Genomic DNA, 15181 nt, shown 5'->3' with positions numbered 1-15181 from the left:
TTGGATAAATTCAGTGGAATAATTCAAATGAGTTTATAATGTGTAAGGCATGTAAATTTCCACCCTCAAGCTGGTTGCCATTTTGGAAGGACATTGGGCAGATGATTGTATCTAATTTGACTAGTAATTATGAAGTACCTGCAAAGTTCCCATCAATGTGCCAATAAGTCCTCAAGATTCCAAAAAAAGCATTTTTCATGGAGTCAGATAAAAATGGCAAAATAATAAAGGATTGGGTTTGTTTTTTTAAAACTGCACATTTCTAGAAGCAACCATTGAGCAACAGTGAGAGGATACCTGTAGACCAATCATACACTGAGAGTATTTCTATCCATAAAACTGGTGTTTGGTGTGGATTCTCTGCAGAAGATTTGGAGGAAAAAAAATGGGCAAGAATGGTACAGAAAAAGAACAAATTGTTTAACTCGCACTCTAAACCTAAAGGGGAAGTATCTCTATTGATATCGTAGTGATGTGGGAGAAACACACCCAGGTTTGTAGCCAGGTCTTGTAGCCAGGTCTTGCCCAAGAATGGAAGACTTAAACTCCATTCAATCCAAAAGAAAAGAATTTTATTTGAAGAAATGGGAGCAGGGTTGGTATATTTATTGAGGTCTGGCAGCTTAGCATCTCCCTTTCCAAACTCAGATGGAGGTAATGTTTGGGGGTTTGTTGCCATGGGGAATAAGGAGTATGCGTAAGATTGGGGGAGTCCCCAGTACACAGGTACCATGTTCCTCCATTGTCCACCTTTCAGCTTTTGTCAACTCTGGAGAGGTGTTACTGCCCTTCCAGAGCGAAAACATGGGGGTTGGGGTGGTGCATTGGAGGATCACTAAAGGTAACTATTTCTCTAAGAACACAAAGCTGATGCCTACTATAGAGCGTTACAGATCCAGTACACAAGAGTGTATAATGGAACAATCTATAATTCATGCTTAACTAACACTGAAACTACAGGCTTAGTAGTTGATGTTTAATGAGTGCTAACTAGTGAAAAATGCAAGATTTCAAAGTATGAGGATCCTGTTCCTATTACTGCCCACTGTCAACCCACATCAATAGACCCATCAAAAACAGCCTGGCTTTCTCCTTCCTCCTTTCTGTTGAAAACCAGTACATGACCTATAGAATCACTAAGGGTAGAACCATTCTTACAGCAAATGCTGCCTTCCACAAGAGGATGGAGGACTTCACTTACTGGTAATACCATTGGAGTTATTTTGATCTAACAGCATCTGGTCCACTGTAGCTCATAACCAATCCTCTATCATATAGGCATGGTTGACTAAGAGATTTGAAAAGCTGTTTTAAAAGTGAAAAACACCATAAATAGCTAACCCAGTCCTACTTCTAGCTTCTACAACCTGTGGGCTGCCCCATGTATTTTCATTTCCTAAAGTCCTCAGAATGACCAGTACAAATTTCTGCAATCCAGTTGGTTGCTACATATATTAAGGAAGGTGTGTTTATCTCAGTCCTTAATTGAATGCCCATTTTAAATAGCAGCAGCAGCAGCAGCATAAGATCATTCCAAAAATCATAAGTAAATGATCTGAATTACAGATAGTTTGAGCAAATAAAATAACAAAGGATATGGGAAAGGAAAGAATTTAAGACCAAGCAAGAGATAGAGAATATTTTAAAATATAAAAGGAATCATTGATTACATTAAATTAAAAAGGGTTTATTAAAAACAATGCAACCAAAATTAGAAGGGAAGCAACAAATTGGAAAAAAATATAATAAAAACTTCTGACAAAGGTCTAATTTCTCAAATTTATAAGGAGCTAAGTCAGTTTTGCAAAAAATCAAGCCATTCCCCAATTGATAAATGGGCAAGGGACATGAATAGGCAGTTTTCAGATAAAGAAATCAAAACTGACAATAAGCACATGCAAGTGTTCTAAATCCCTCCTGATTAGAGAAATGCACATCAAAACCGCTGAGGTACCACCTCACACCAAGCAAGTTGGCCAATATGACAGTAAAGGAAAATGGTAAATGTTGGAGGGGATGTGGCAAAATTGAGACACTAATACACTGCTGGTGGAGCTGTGAATTAATTCAACCATTCTGGAAGACAATTGGGAACTATGCCAAAAGGGCTTTAAAAGACTGCCTGCCCTTTGATCTAACCATACCACTGCTGGGTTTGTACCCCAAAGAGATAATAAGGAAAAATACTTGTACAAAAATATTTATAGTTGCACTCTTTGTAGTGGCAAAAAAAAATTGGAAAATAAGAGGGTGTCCATTGATTGGGGAATGACTGAACAAATTGTGGCATCTGATGATGATAGAATACTATTGTGTTATAAGGAATGATGACATGGAGGAATTCCATGTGAACTGGAAAGACCTCCAGGAATTGATGTGGAGCAAAATGAGCAGAGCCAAGACAACGTTGACTACAGAAAGTGAAACATTGTGGAACGATCAAATGTAATGGACTTCTTTACTAGTAGCAAGGCATGATCCAGGATAGTTCTGAGGGACTTGTGAGAAAGGACACTATCCACGTCCAGAGAAAGAACTGGGGGAGCAGAAATGCAGAAGAAAATTATATGATTGATCACATGGTTCGATGGGGATATAATTGGGGATTTTGGCTTAAAAGATCACTCTATTGCAAATAGTAATATTATGAAAATGGGTTTTGAACAATAATACATGTATAACCCAGTGGAATTGTTTGTCAGCTCCAGGAGGGGGGAAGGAAAGAGGGGAGGGGAAAATCATGAATAACCATAAAAATAACCATAGAAAAATAATGTAAATAAATAATTTTAAAAAAAACATCAGAAAAAGGTGGAAAATACAATTTAAAGAAAAGAAGGCACCTCAGGATCTTGCCATCTTTCCAAATGACCTTTCATTCATTTTCTACAATAGATGTCCTGAAATACCTATTGATAGTTTAAAGGTACAGAATGCTATACAGCCATGGTTGCTATTTTACTACTTAAAAAAATATTTTAGTCTTTTAAAAACATAAATAAATTAAATAAAATACCAAAGAATAATGGCCTACTACCAACCAAAACTCAGTACTTGACAAGCTTTCTTTTTTTCTTCCCATTTTGACAGTTAAATATCTGCTGTCTAGACAGACACTCAATGTTTGCAAACAGTGAGTAAAAAAATGAGGTCACTCCTTTTTTCTCCCTTTTCTACATAATTCCTTGAGGTCTTCCCCATTTTCTCCTTTACTATAGTCTCTGGTTAAAAGATGACCCTTCTCACCTAGGCCATCCCCTCTATGATATTTATTTTTCATCCAGTTCTTCCTGTCTTCTCCAGCCACCCCTTCCCTAATCTTCAATCTCTTCCCTATTTCTTGGTTCCTTCCCAGCTGCCTACAAGCTAAGCTGCCCAGGTCTTCTCTTATAAAATCCTCGTTAGATGCCACCATCTCAAGCTGTCATTCTAGATATATTTCTTCCTCTTCCTAGCCACATAAAAACCTTCTCTTCCTTGCCTCTTACTTTTCAACCCTTTGCAGCAGGACTTCTGACTTCTATCTAGTAACCAATGAATGATCTTGGCAAAAGCTCAGTCTTCATCCTTCCTTACTTAATCAACCTCTGACACTTGACAGTCTTCTCCTCCGGGAGAACCTCACCAGCCTCTCTTCTCTGGGTTTTCCTAAGGCTACTCTCTCCTACCCCTGATGGCTCCCTTCTCTCCTCTGCAACATCCTTGTCCTCATCTCAGCCCCTAATCACAAAATAGAATTCGAGAGGTAGAAGAGATCTCAGCAACCATCTAGTCCCACCCATAAACAGATTACCCAAGTGGTTCTTCCCCAAACTTCTGTTGCTGTTCCTTTCTTGTCTCTAACTCCCCAATATGCTTGATATCAATATTGCATAGATCTTACTAATAACAGAATAATAACCTTTACACAATACTGAAAAGTTTACAAAGCACTTGACCAATACCTCATTTGATCTTCACAACAACCTGGGAGGGAGGTGCTATTATTTCTAATGAGGAAACTGAGGCAAACAAGGGAAATGACTTGCCTAGAATCCCACAGCTAGTATCTGGGACCAGTTTGAACTCAGGTCTTCCTCCCTTCAGGTCCAGTACACCATCTGTTGTTCTGTCTAATTTCTAGCTATACCCCTGTAACAGAGCCGGTTTCATGGACTAAGGGTTCTTTGGCACTAGATGGCAGTGCTGACTGAATCCCTACTCTTGAAATATGAAAAATTCAGGGCTCCATGAATAGGTTTCTAAGGAACTAGATATCATTAAAAAGTATCCTTTAAAACCACTCCACATTACCTTCTGGCTTTGGCTCTAGTCAACTAGGAAAGGCTTGAGGAGTATAGTGGAAGCATGTCCTGCAAAAACTATGAAACGGAATAATCCTCTCCTCAGAATCCTCCCACAGGGCTTTTATCCAAATTCTGTTCTTCTCTTCTTATAGCTAATTGCTGAAATTACTCTATTCCTAATTTATATTCCTAGGCTACCTAACCAAACCATAGCACCTTGGCCAACCTAAAGTAGATTACTAATATAATAGATTCTCTCTGCCAGCTAGATTTCTTATGCCCAAGATTTCCCACTTGGGGATTTTTCTTAGAGAGTTCTTTGATGGTTTGTTAATTTCTTTTTCTAATATAGGGTTATTTAGGTATCCTATTTCTTCTTCTGTTAATCTAGGCAATTTATATTTTTGTAAATATTCATCCATATCACCCAGGTCACCATATTTATTGCCATATAATTGGGCAAAACAATTTTTAATGATTGCCTTAATTTCCTCTTCATTAAAGGTGAGGTCTTCCTTTTCATCTTTGATACTTTTAATTTGGTTTTCTTCTTTCCTTTTTTTTTTTAATTAGATTGACCAGTACTTTGTCTATTTTATTTGTTTTTTTCAAAGTACCAGCTTCTGGTCTTATTTATTAATCCAATAGTTCTTTTACTTTCAATTTTATTAATTTTTCCTTTAATTTTTAGGCTCTCTAATTTAGTTTTCATCTGGGGATTTTTAATTTGTTTACTTTCTAGTTTTCTTTAATTTGCATGCTCAATTCATTGACTTCTGCCCTCCCTAATTTGTAAATATATGCACTCAAGGATATAAATTTCCCTAAGTACTGCTTTGGCTACATCCCATAGATTTTTATAGAATGTCTCATCATTGTCATTCTCTTCAATGAAATTATGATCTTTAACTGAGTTTGGAGAATCATATTATTTAATTTCCAATTAATTTTTTATTTACCTCTCCATGTACCCTTACTAATTATTATTTTTATTCCATTATGATCTGAAAAGGTTGCATTTATTATTTCTGCTTTTTTACACTTGTTTGCCACATTTTATGCCCTAGTACATGGTTCATCTTTCTGAATGTACCATGTACAGCTGAAAAGAAAGTGTATTCCTTTTTGTCCCTATTTATTTTTCTCCACATATATATTAACTACAAATTTTCTAAGATTTCATTCACCTCTCTTACCTCTTTCTTATTTATTTTTTGGTTTGATTTATCTAGAAGATTTCCCACTTGGATGATTCATCATGAAATCTCTTTAAAGCCATACAGCTTCCCAGTCCTCCTGGACCTATTCCACTGTATCATAATGTCCTTGCTATCACTAATGCACTTATGGTTGTTGCCCACCATTTTCAGAGAGCCCCAACAGGGGCTGTGATTTCAGCTTTTTCTGATTTTATATCCTCAGCAAGTTCCCTGATATTTCTCTTCTTTTGATAAAGAAAATGTTTTAGGACTCATTTTTTTGAAAGTCAGCCTATTTCAGGGAACCACAAAAATTGTAGATGAAGACCAAGTCCTGAGTACAGGTAAAAATTGGATTTTAGTTTTGTTTTTCTTAAATTGTAGAAACCTCTCAATTTACTATTTCTAGATATCTTCATGTAAATAGCCCATACACCTAGTTTTTAAATGTAGTTGAAGAAAATAAGTTTTAGACTTGGAACCTGGGAGATACTGATCTGAAACCTGTGATGTTTACTAGCTGTGGGAACTCGAACGTGTCACAAAAGTGTCTGAGCTTCAAGTTTATTCATCTGAAAAATCAGAATGATCATTCTTTCCCTCCTGACTTTATCTCTCTATGAGAAAAATGCTTTGTCAACTTTAAAGCCCAAATAAAATTAGTTGTTATTTCTTCTGCCCTCCAAGATGATAGGCGTGTTCAGACTCCTCTCATGTGTGTTACAGCCAAAAATCTGGGACCAGCAAATGTCAATGCTAATTGGCCAATCTCTTGACCAAAATAGCCAGTTAAAAACCAAACTATGGAGAAAGATCTGTTCTAACTTTTGTGGACTGATGTTAACATTTGTCAAGTGGCTAATCTTGCTGTGACTAGACCAAACAAAAATCTTCCCAATTCTGCACTGGACATTAGCCAACCAATGTAACTTTTGTGGAGATTAGCCGTCAAAGATATCTCAAATACAAGAGATTTTTGAATTGATGATGAAAAAAGTGGGTGAGTTGCAGAAAAAACAAAACAGTACAAGGGAATTCAGGAAGAAAACGGGAGAGGGCACTAATGAGTCGTGATCAGAATAAAAGGCAGTCCTAGACTGCAATGGCCTTAGAGGGTCCTTAAAGGAGGGCTTGGAGCTGAAAGGAACTTTATAAGTCATCTAGGACAAGATTCTTAACCTGGATAAATATAAAGGGGGCCGCGACTTCTATGGGGGGAAGGGGAATATTGCATCTTTGTCTTCACTAATGCCTAAATGGAATTTAGCATTTCTTTCCATTATGAATGGAGTTGACAAGCAGTTTTCTGAGAGGGGAATCCATCCCTGATGGCCAAACAAGTCCAGGACACACACACACACACACACACACACACACACACACACACACACACACACACACACACACAAGTTAAGAGCCCCCAATCTGGAAGAATTTCATTTTACAAATGAGAAAAAGGAAGGAGGAAGATCTGAGAAATAAGTAACAGCTAGAATTCAGACTCAGATTCTGACTCCACACCAATGTTCTTTCTACTAGACCATTTTTATTCTGTGTGCCAACCCAGATTTTAAACAGCCAAAGCAAACAAAGGAAAGAAAAATCAAACGTTATGGTGGGCTAGTGAAATTCATTCTCCATTTCTTCTCTCTAAAGTTGTCATCTACTGTTTGAGAAAGGGGAGTGGAGGGTCTCTGATTTATATATCCTTCAAACTAACTGATAATCATAATGGCACCATTAACCCCTGCCTCTCGGTCCTATAATTACCCAGAAAATTGCACAGAAATTATCCTTGACTGATTCAATATGGCTTATGCCAAGTTGGGTTGGCTCGAAGCCCAGTGAAACACTAATGACATTCAGGGATTGGGCACTGAAGGCACGGAGCATGCCAGACCAGAGGTGGCCTGTAACAATTGCTGCTCTATGCAAGGGATGTCAGACCTTTGGTGGGAAGCTGGGAGGAAAATTACCTCAGATTCTCCCAATTCTTTTGGTTTTCCCCAAGACACTTAATAAGGGTGGGCTAGGAATGAAGATTTAAACTTCATTGGCTATTATCGACTTCTGATGACATTTCTGGGCCAGGTGAGCTGGTATCTCTGTAAAATACCCACTTTTTGTTTCCTTGTTTTTCAGTCACGTCCCACTCTTTGTGACCCCATTTGGGATTGATGTGACAAAGATACTGAAACGTTTATCATTTCCTTCTCCAGTTCTTCTTACAGATGAGGAACTAAGGCAAAATGGTTAAGTGACTTGCCTAGGATCACTCATTTTATAAGTGTCTGAGGCCAAATTTGAGCTCACAAAGATGAGTCTTCTATCCTCCATGCCACCTAGCTGCCCCAATTGTCCATACTTTAGTTTTTTCGTCAACAAAACAAGACTGATCTGACCAAGGGAAGGAGCTAAAAGTCATCAAGGTAACTGGCAACAGATGCCAAGAATACCCCTCCCCAACTTAAATGCCTTCATTTGAGACCCTGGAGATAGGGCTGGTTAATTAGAGAGGAACCTGAGAGCTGGAAGGGGCCCCAGAGTCTTAATTATTAGGAAGTGTTTTATTTATATCAAGCTTCATTCTGCCTTGGCAATGTTCACCCTAAAACTGATCTCTGAGGCCAGTCAGAACAAGTCTAATTTTGCTTCCAAACAACAGTCCTTCAAATGACTGATAAAAATCTTTCTTGTTCCCTCTTGGTTTTCTCCAAGTTAAGCAGCCCCAGGTCCCTTGTCCAATCCTCATGTGGTTTGAACTATTCAACATTTCTCCCTTCTTAAAATGGTGACACTCAGAAAAGAATGAGATTTCTAATAGAACTAGGAAGATTTTCTATGAATGTAGCTTAAAAATCCCATTCATTTTTCTGTCTTACATCACATTATTGACTCATATCAAATAAATATTTCAAACCAATCACCTTGGATCACTCCCACCATTCACCGTCTTCCCTCCTACACATGTGCTGCTGAACAAAGTCAGAGAAAAATCATGAAAACAAACTGATTGGTCCATGTAAATTTGTGTTGCTTCATCTCAACTAGGTCTTTGCTGAAGCAAGACAATCCTTTTACACTTTCCTGTTTAATTCACTATCCCCTCACCAGAAGGGTTCTCCAAAACTTAATCCCTTCTCCTACCTTCTACAGGTCCCTCTACTGCTAACCTCTCAGCTGAGAAACTTCCCTCCTATTCAAGAGCTCCATATTCTTCCCTTTTCCTCAATTCGCATTATTCAGATGTCTTCTGATACTTATCGCTTTTTAAAATATATATGTATTTTTAAATACATATTTATATAAATATAAAAAAATCTAAAATATATATATAATCTATATTTAATATTCTTTTTTAAATTTTGAGTTCCAAATTTTCCCCTCCCACACATCCTCCCCCCAGCCATTGAGAAGGCAAGAAATTAAATAACAATTGTATATGAGAAATCATGAAAAACATATTTCTGTATTAGTCATGTGGCAAAAAAAAAAAGCCAAGAAATCTGGGAGAGGAGAGGGAAAGAAAGTGAATCATGTAAATATGGAAAAATATTTTAAAATAAAATTTTTTTAAAGAAAAGGAAAAAAAGGAGCTAGAATTTATGCAAAATTTCTTTTCTGCAACTTCCATTCATTGCCCCCAGTTTTTGGTTAAATAAAACAAGTATATGTATGAGAAACTTTTTTTTAAAAAGCCAAGAAAAAGTGGAGGGGAAAATACTTCAGTTCTGCATTTAAACTCCATTAGTTTTTCTCTGGAAACAGATAGCATTTTTCATGATGAGTCCTTCAGAATTGCTTTGGATTACAATATTGGTCAGAGTAACTAAGTCATTCACAATTGATCTTCTTTACAATATTGTTGTTCCTGTGTATAATATTCTCCTAGTTCTGGTCACTTTGCATTATTAGTTCATAGAAGTCTTCCCATCTGAAAGCATCCTGCTTGACATTTCTAATAGCATAATAGTATTCCATCACAATAATATACTACATCTTGTTCAGCCATTCTCCAATTGTTGAGCATCCTCAGTTTCCAATTCGTTGCCACCACAAAAAGAGCTGCTATATAAATGTTTTTGTAAGGTAGGTCCTTTTTATCTCTTTTGGATATAGACCTAGTAGTAGCACCACTGGGTCAAAGGGTACACAGTCTTATTGCCCTTTGGGCATAGTTCCTAACTGTTCTCCATAATGGTTAGACCAGTTCACAACTCCACCAACAGTGTATGTGTTCCCATTTTTTTCCTATCTCTTCCAACATTTTTCCTTTTCCTTTTCTGTCACGTTAGCCAATATGATAGGTATGAGTTTCTCATACCTTAGAGTTTCTTTAAATTGCACTTTTCTAATAGTGATTTAAAGCATTTTTATATAACTATGGATATCTTTGATTTCTTCTGAAAACTACCTATTCATATCCACTGATTATCAAATGGAGAATGGTTCTTATTTTTATAAATTTGGCTTAATTCTCTATATATTTGAGAAATGAAGCCTTTATCAGAGAAGCTTGCTATAAAAATGTTTTCCGTTTCCTGTTTTCCTTTCATTTTGGTTGCACTGATTTTGTTTGAGCAAAATTTTAATTTTAATCTCTTGTTTGGTCATAATTTCTTCCCTTATCTATTTTCCATGCTTCCTTAATTTGCTCATGGTATCATATCACCCTTTATGTCTAAATCATGTTCCCCATTTTGGCTTTATCCTGGTTTACAGGGTAAGATCTTGGTCTCTTCCGATATCTGCCAAACTGACTTCCAGTTTTGCCAGCAATTTTTGTCAAATAGTGAATTCTTGTGCCTAAACTTAGATCTTTGGGTTTATCAAATACTAAATTATTATAGTCACTACTGTGCATTCCATACTTAATCAGGTTCCACTGATTTGTTATGTTATTTCTAAGCCAGTACCAGTATTTTTATGATTACCATTTATAATCTAGTTTCAAATCTGGCACTGCTAGGTTGCCCTCCTTCACTTTTAAAAAATTTATTCTCTTGATATTTTTGATTTTTTGCTCTTCCAGATTAATTTTTTTAAAACCTTATTCCATCTTAGAATCAGCACTATATATTGTTTCCAAGGCTTAAGCAACTTTCCCAGATGAACCCAGGACCTCCCATCTCTAGGCCTGACTCTCAATCCACTGAGCCACCTAGCTGTGCCCCCCAAATGAATTTTATTATTTTTCTAGGTCTATAAAACTGTTATTTGGTAGTTTGATTGGTGTGGCACCAAAGTAAATTTAGGCAGAATTATAATTTTTATTATATTGGCTCAGCCTACCCATGAGCAATTAAAATTTCTCCACTCATTTAGATCTGTCTTTATGTGGAAAGTGTTTTTATAATTGTGTTCATATGGTCCCTGGGTTTGTTTTGGCAGGTAAATTCTCAAGTATTTTATGTTGTCTGCAGTTATTTTAAATGGAATGTCTCTCTCTTCCTGCCAGACTCTGTTGGTAATATATAGAAATGCTGAAGGTTTAAGTGGGTTTGTTTTATATCTCACAACTTGCTCAAGTTGTTAATTGTTTTAACTCTTTTTTAGTTGATTCTCCAAGTATGCCATCATATCATTTGCAACGAGTTTTGTTTCCTCATTTACTATTATTCCATAAATTTCCTTTTCTTATCTTTTGCTATAGTTACTAATTCTAGTACAATAAATAATAATGGTTATAATGGACAATCTTTGTTTCCCTCAATCTTACATGGAAAGTTTCTAGTTTATCCTCATTACAGAAAATGCTTGCTGATCATTTTAGATAGATATTGCTTATCATTTTAAGGAAAGTCCACTTATTCCTAGTGTTTTTTAATAGAAATGAGTGTTATATTTTGTCCAAAGCTTTTCCTGCATCATTATGACCTGCAATAGCCTCCTGATAGGTTCCTCTGCCTCAAGTCTCTGCCTCCTCCATTCCATCCTCCACTCAACAGTGGATGATCTTTCAAAAATACAGGTCTGACACTGTCATCCTTTTACTAAATAAATTCCAGTGGCTCCTTACACCTTACACTCCACAGGCTTCCTTGCAGTTCCCCATAGAAGATACTCCATGTCCTGACTTCATCCTCACTGACTGCCCCCCACACCTGGAGTACTCTCCCTCCTCAGCTACACCTCCTGGCCTCCCAGGTTTCCTTAAAATCTCCTCCTCTATAAGAAGTCTTTTCTAGTCTCCCTTAATCTTGTTTTCCCCACTAGTTATCTCCAATTTACTCACTATAGATCTTGTTTACAAAAATTTTTTTTTGCTTCCCTAACTGATTTCCTTGAGAGAGGGAATTATATTTTCCCATTCTCTGTAGCCCTCGTTGCTCAGAACAGTGCTTGGCATAAAAAAGGTATTTAAATGTTGATAATTTGATATCTAACCACAAAATCCCCACATTTTGTGAGGTTGGTTTTTTTTTACCCTAAATATTATGGATTTGCATCTCTCCCTGTCAATCTTTATATTCTTAGATTTAGTCCAACTTTTTGGTCTATTAAGAACTTTTTTGAAATCAAACTAAGAACCTTTCAAAAATCCAACACCCATGTTTGCTCTCCCTCCTAGCTCTAAGCTGGAAATTTGACAAGTATGCCTTTGTATAAAGCACTGATAAAATGGCAAATGACATGGAACCAAGGGTAGATTTTGGGCTACAACGTTTGAGGTCTTCCACGTTAGCATTCACCTGTCAATAATTACTTTTTTCCTAGTCTTTCAGCCAATTTCAAAGCGACCTATCAACTATCCCCTTGCCAACATCTCTTCGAAAGAAGAGCATGAATGACCTCATCCTACTCTTTGATAGAGTCTAGGTAAAATATATCTGGATCACAATCATAGGTTGAGAGGTAGAAGGGAAGGAAGAGACCTTCTATCTAGTCTAGAACCCTCATTTTTATAACTTGCCCACCCACAAGTAGCATACGTTAGAAGCAAAATCTGAACCCAGGTTACCAGGCTTTTAAGGCAGCACTCTTTCCATCATCCCATTGTCTTCCATTCCCCTTTCAGAAAAGGAAATTATGTCTGGCATGACCTGTTCTGGATGATACCATGCTGGCTCTTGGTGATAACTGTCTTCTTTTTCAGATATTTACTAACTCTGATGTCATCTAGAACCAAAGTCAGACACACGGGTCTGTATTTTATAGACTCTACTCCCAATAAAATTTTTTTTAAAAATCAGAACATTTGTCCTCTAACCTTATGGTTGGGGCAGTGAATTGGCAATGAGCTTGGTATCAGGAAGACCCAAGTTCAAATCTGGCCCCAGATATTTTCTAGCTGGGTGGTCACCTGGGCAAGTCACCTAACCTTTTTTTGCCTCTGTTTCCTCATCTTTAAATAGCTGGAGAAGGAAATGGCAAACTACAATATCTTTGCCGAGAAATCCCCCCAAAATGGGGCCAAGAAGAGTCTGACATGACTGAACATAGGCACTTCTCCCCTTTTCCATAATCTTTGGCTTAGCTATCTCATCTGCCAATACTTTCGGTATTCTCCTTGTATTTTGCTGTGGTCTGATGGTCTGAATTCATGATGGACAGCGAGGTGCCCTCTTATTGTCTCCCAATATATCTTGAGCTTCAATTCCTCGTGGTTCTCTGATTTTGTCTTTTCCAGATTATTTTCCTTCTCAGAAGAGAGGAGGAGGAACAAGATAAAGAACTGAGTAGTTCCACTTTCTCTGGCACCCATCACTATGGTCCTGGCCAATCAAAGCAGTGAGCCTGGTGCTGCTTTGATCCTTTCTTTTGCCCAGTATTGCTTTTATTATCTTTGACTTTCCTCTTGTGGTCAGGTTATTCTGAGCTTTATCACTTTTGTTCTGGGTTTAAAAGGCTTCTGGGAAATTCCTTTCATTTCTGAAGAAACTGATTTTCCCAAGCAAAGGAACTGGACTTCTGAATGGTACGTCATGTATTCGGGGTGATTTGCAATTGTGTGATTAAAAACATGATTAAAAACAGAGAGGGTAACCCATTACAGCTACCAACCCTACTCCTATGGAACCAGGACACCTTTCGTATTCTTCCTCTGTTACCTGCCCTTGATTTAGCTTTTCTTTGGAGCTTTTAAAAATCTACATTATTTGTTCTAAATTGACTAAATAAAATTAAAAAAAAAAATGTTTGACACTGGAAAAAAAATCTACATTATTCATTGAGTCCCTTATGTATCTACCTTGGTCTCATTAGCAGACTTTCTTTTTTCTTCTTCATGGAAATCTCTGTGCATTTGTAATGTAATGCTTGAGAGCTTCTGGGACCCTACTCTGTAAACTACTTCATTCTCTATGAATCCTCCAAAATCTATTTTCCCCAAAGTCATGGAAGATATCAACCAACATATGCTCAGATTTCCTCTTCTTCCTTCCGTACTCATTTCTTTGTCATTCCTACCCCAAGACCTAGTTCCTCCTTGAGAAGGCTGTTCATGATGGCAATTCCCATTGTTCCTTCTGCAGGAAGAAATAATAGACTAATGGATCCATAGTTTTAGAGCTGGAAAACACAACAAAGGCCTTACTTTACAAAGGAAGAAATCTGAGGCCTAGACAAGTGGCAGGATTTTAAACAGACCTTCCAAATCTAGCATTCCTTCCACTCTACTATTGGGCTCTTCATCATTAAATTATCCTCATGCCTTTATATTACAACTTAGTTTTTTGAGTCTTTTAAGAAACACATTCAAAGCAATACTGTTGGTTTTAGTGGAGGGTTTTTTCCTCTTCTTTCTCTTTTCAAGGACCACATTTGAAATGGATTTATGTTCTGCTCTAGGACTTTGAATCTAATTAATCTCTCTCTTGATGAGATGGTGAGACTGGACCTAAATTTTCTTTCACAAGGAAGATACCCACATGATCCAAACAGCTCTAGCTGTCAGACTGCCATTTTGCCATCCTATTTCTAAAAACTACCTTTAGGGAAAGTCTTCACACTCTCTGCTAGTCTCATTCTGGGATCTGCTGCTCCTCTCCCTGGGTACAGTTGGCGAGCAGAGTTCATGGAAAATGTGAATGATGTTCTACATTGAGTTTCACGTCAGATATGACCTTTTCCAACACAGTTCCTATTAATCCATGTCAGCCAATGCCTCATTTTATCCCTGTACCCAGAGGATAAACATGACTGCTCAGCTGAAAGCCTTGCATGGAGAGCCCATGCTTTCTGGGCTAAAGTCCTGGATGGGCATGCTTACATTGGCAGGAACAGACCGTGGGCTTGACTCTGGACGATCCATAGGAGACAAGTCTTTTCCAGCGTCTTTAAGGCACTGGTGTAAGGCGTCCCCCTTGCAAGTGGGTGTTCACCGTTTTCTTTAGTGGCACCTGGACCGTCCCAAGAACTAACACCTCTGCTAGACTGGCAAGGAAAGAAGTGGCTGTCAGCACATCAAGACACAAAGAAGTCAACAGCTGGAAAGGCTGACAGAATGAGCAGTGCTTGTCTCCTTCCCAGCTCAGGGATGGAGACTTGTGCGCTTCAGGTTTTCCACTCTGCCCTGGTAAAAATAGATTGTAGGTGGAGGGAAGCTTTTGAAAATGTCTCAAAAACCTCCACTTTTACAAAGTTAAAGGAGGCCCCACCGGCAGAAGATTTTTGTTTCGTTGTAGGCGTAATGGGAGCTTTCCTGGATGTAGAAAGAGAAGAGAAGTGAGGACTCCACTCGAACCCAGTTATCCA

The sequence above is a fragment of the Monodelphis domestica genome, chromosome 1 (assembly GCF_027887165.1).
Source record: "Monodelphis domestica isolate mMonDom1 chromosome 1, mMonDom1.pri, whole genome shotgun sequence".
Taxonomy (NCBI): Eukaryota; Metazoa; Chordata; class Mammalia; order Didelphimorphia; family Didelphidae; genus Monodelphis; species Monodelphis domestica.
Note: the sequence above shows the minus strand (reverse complement) of the source record.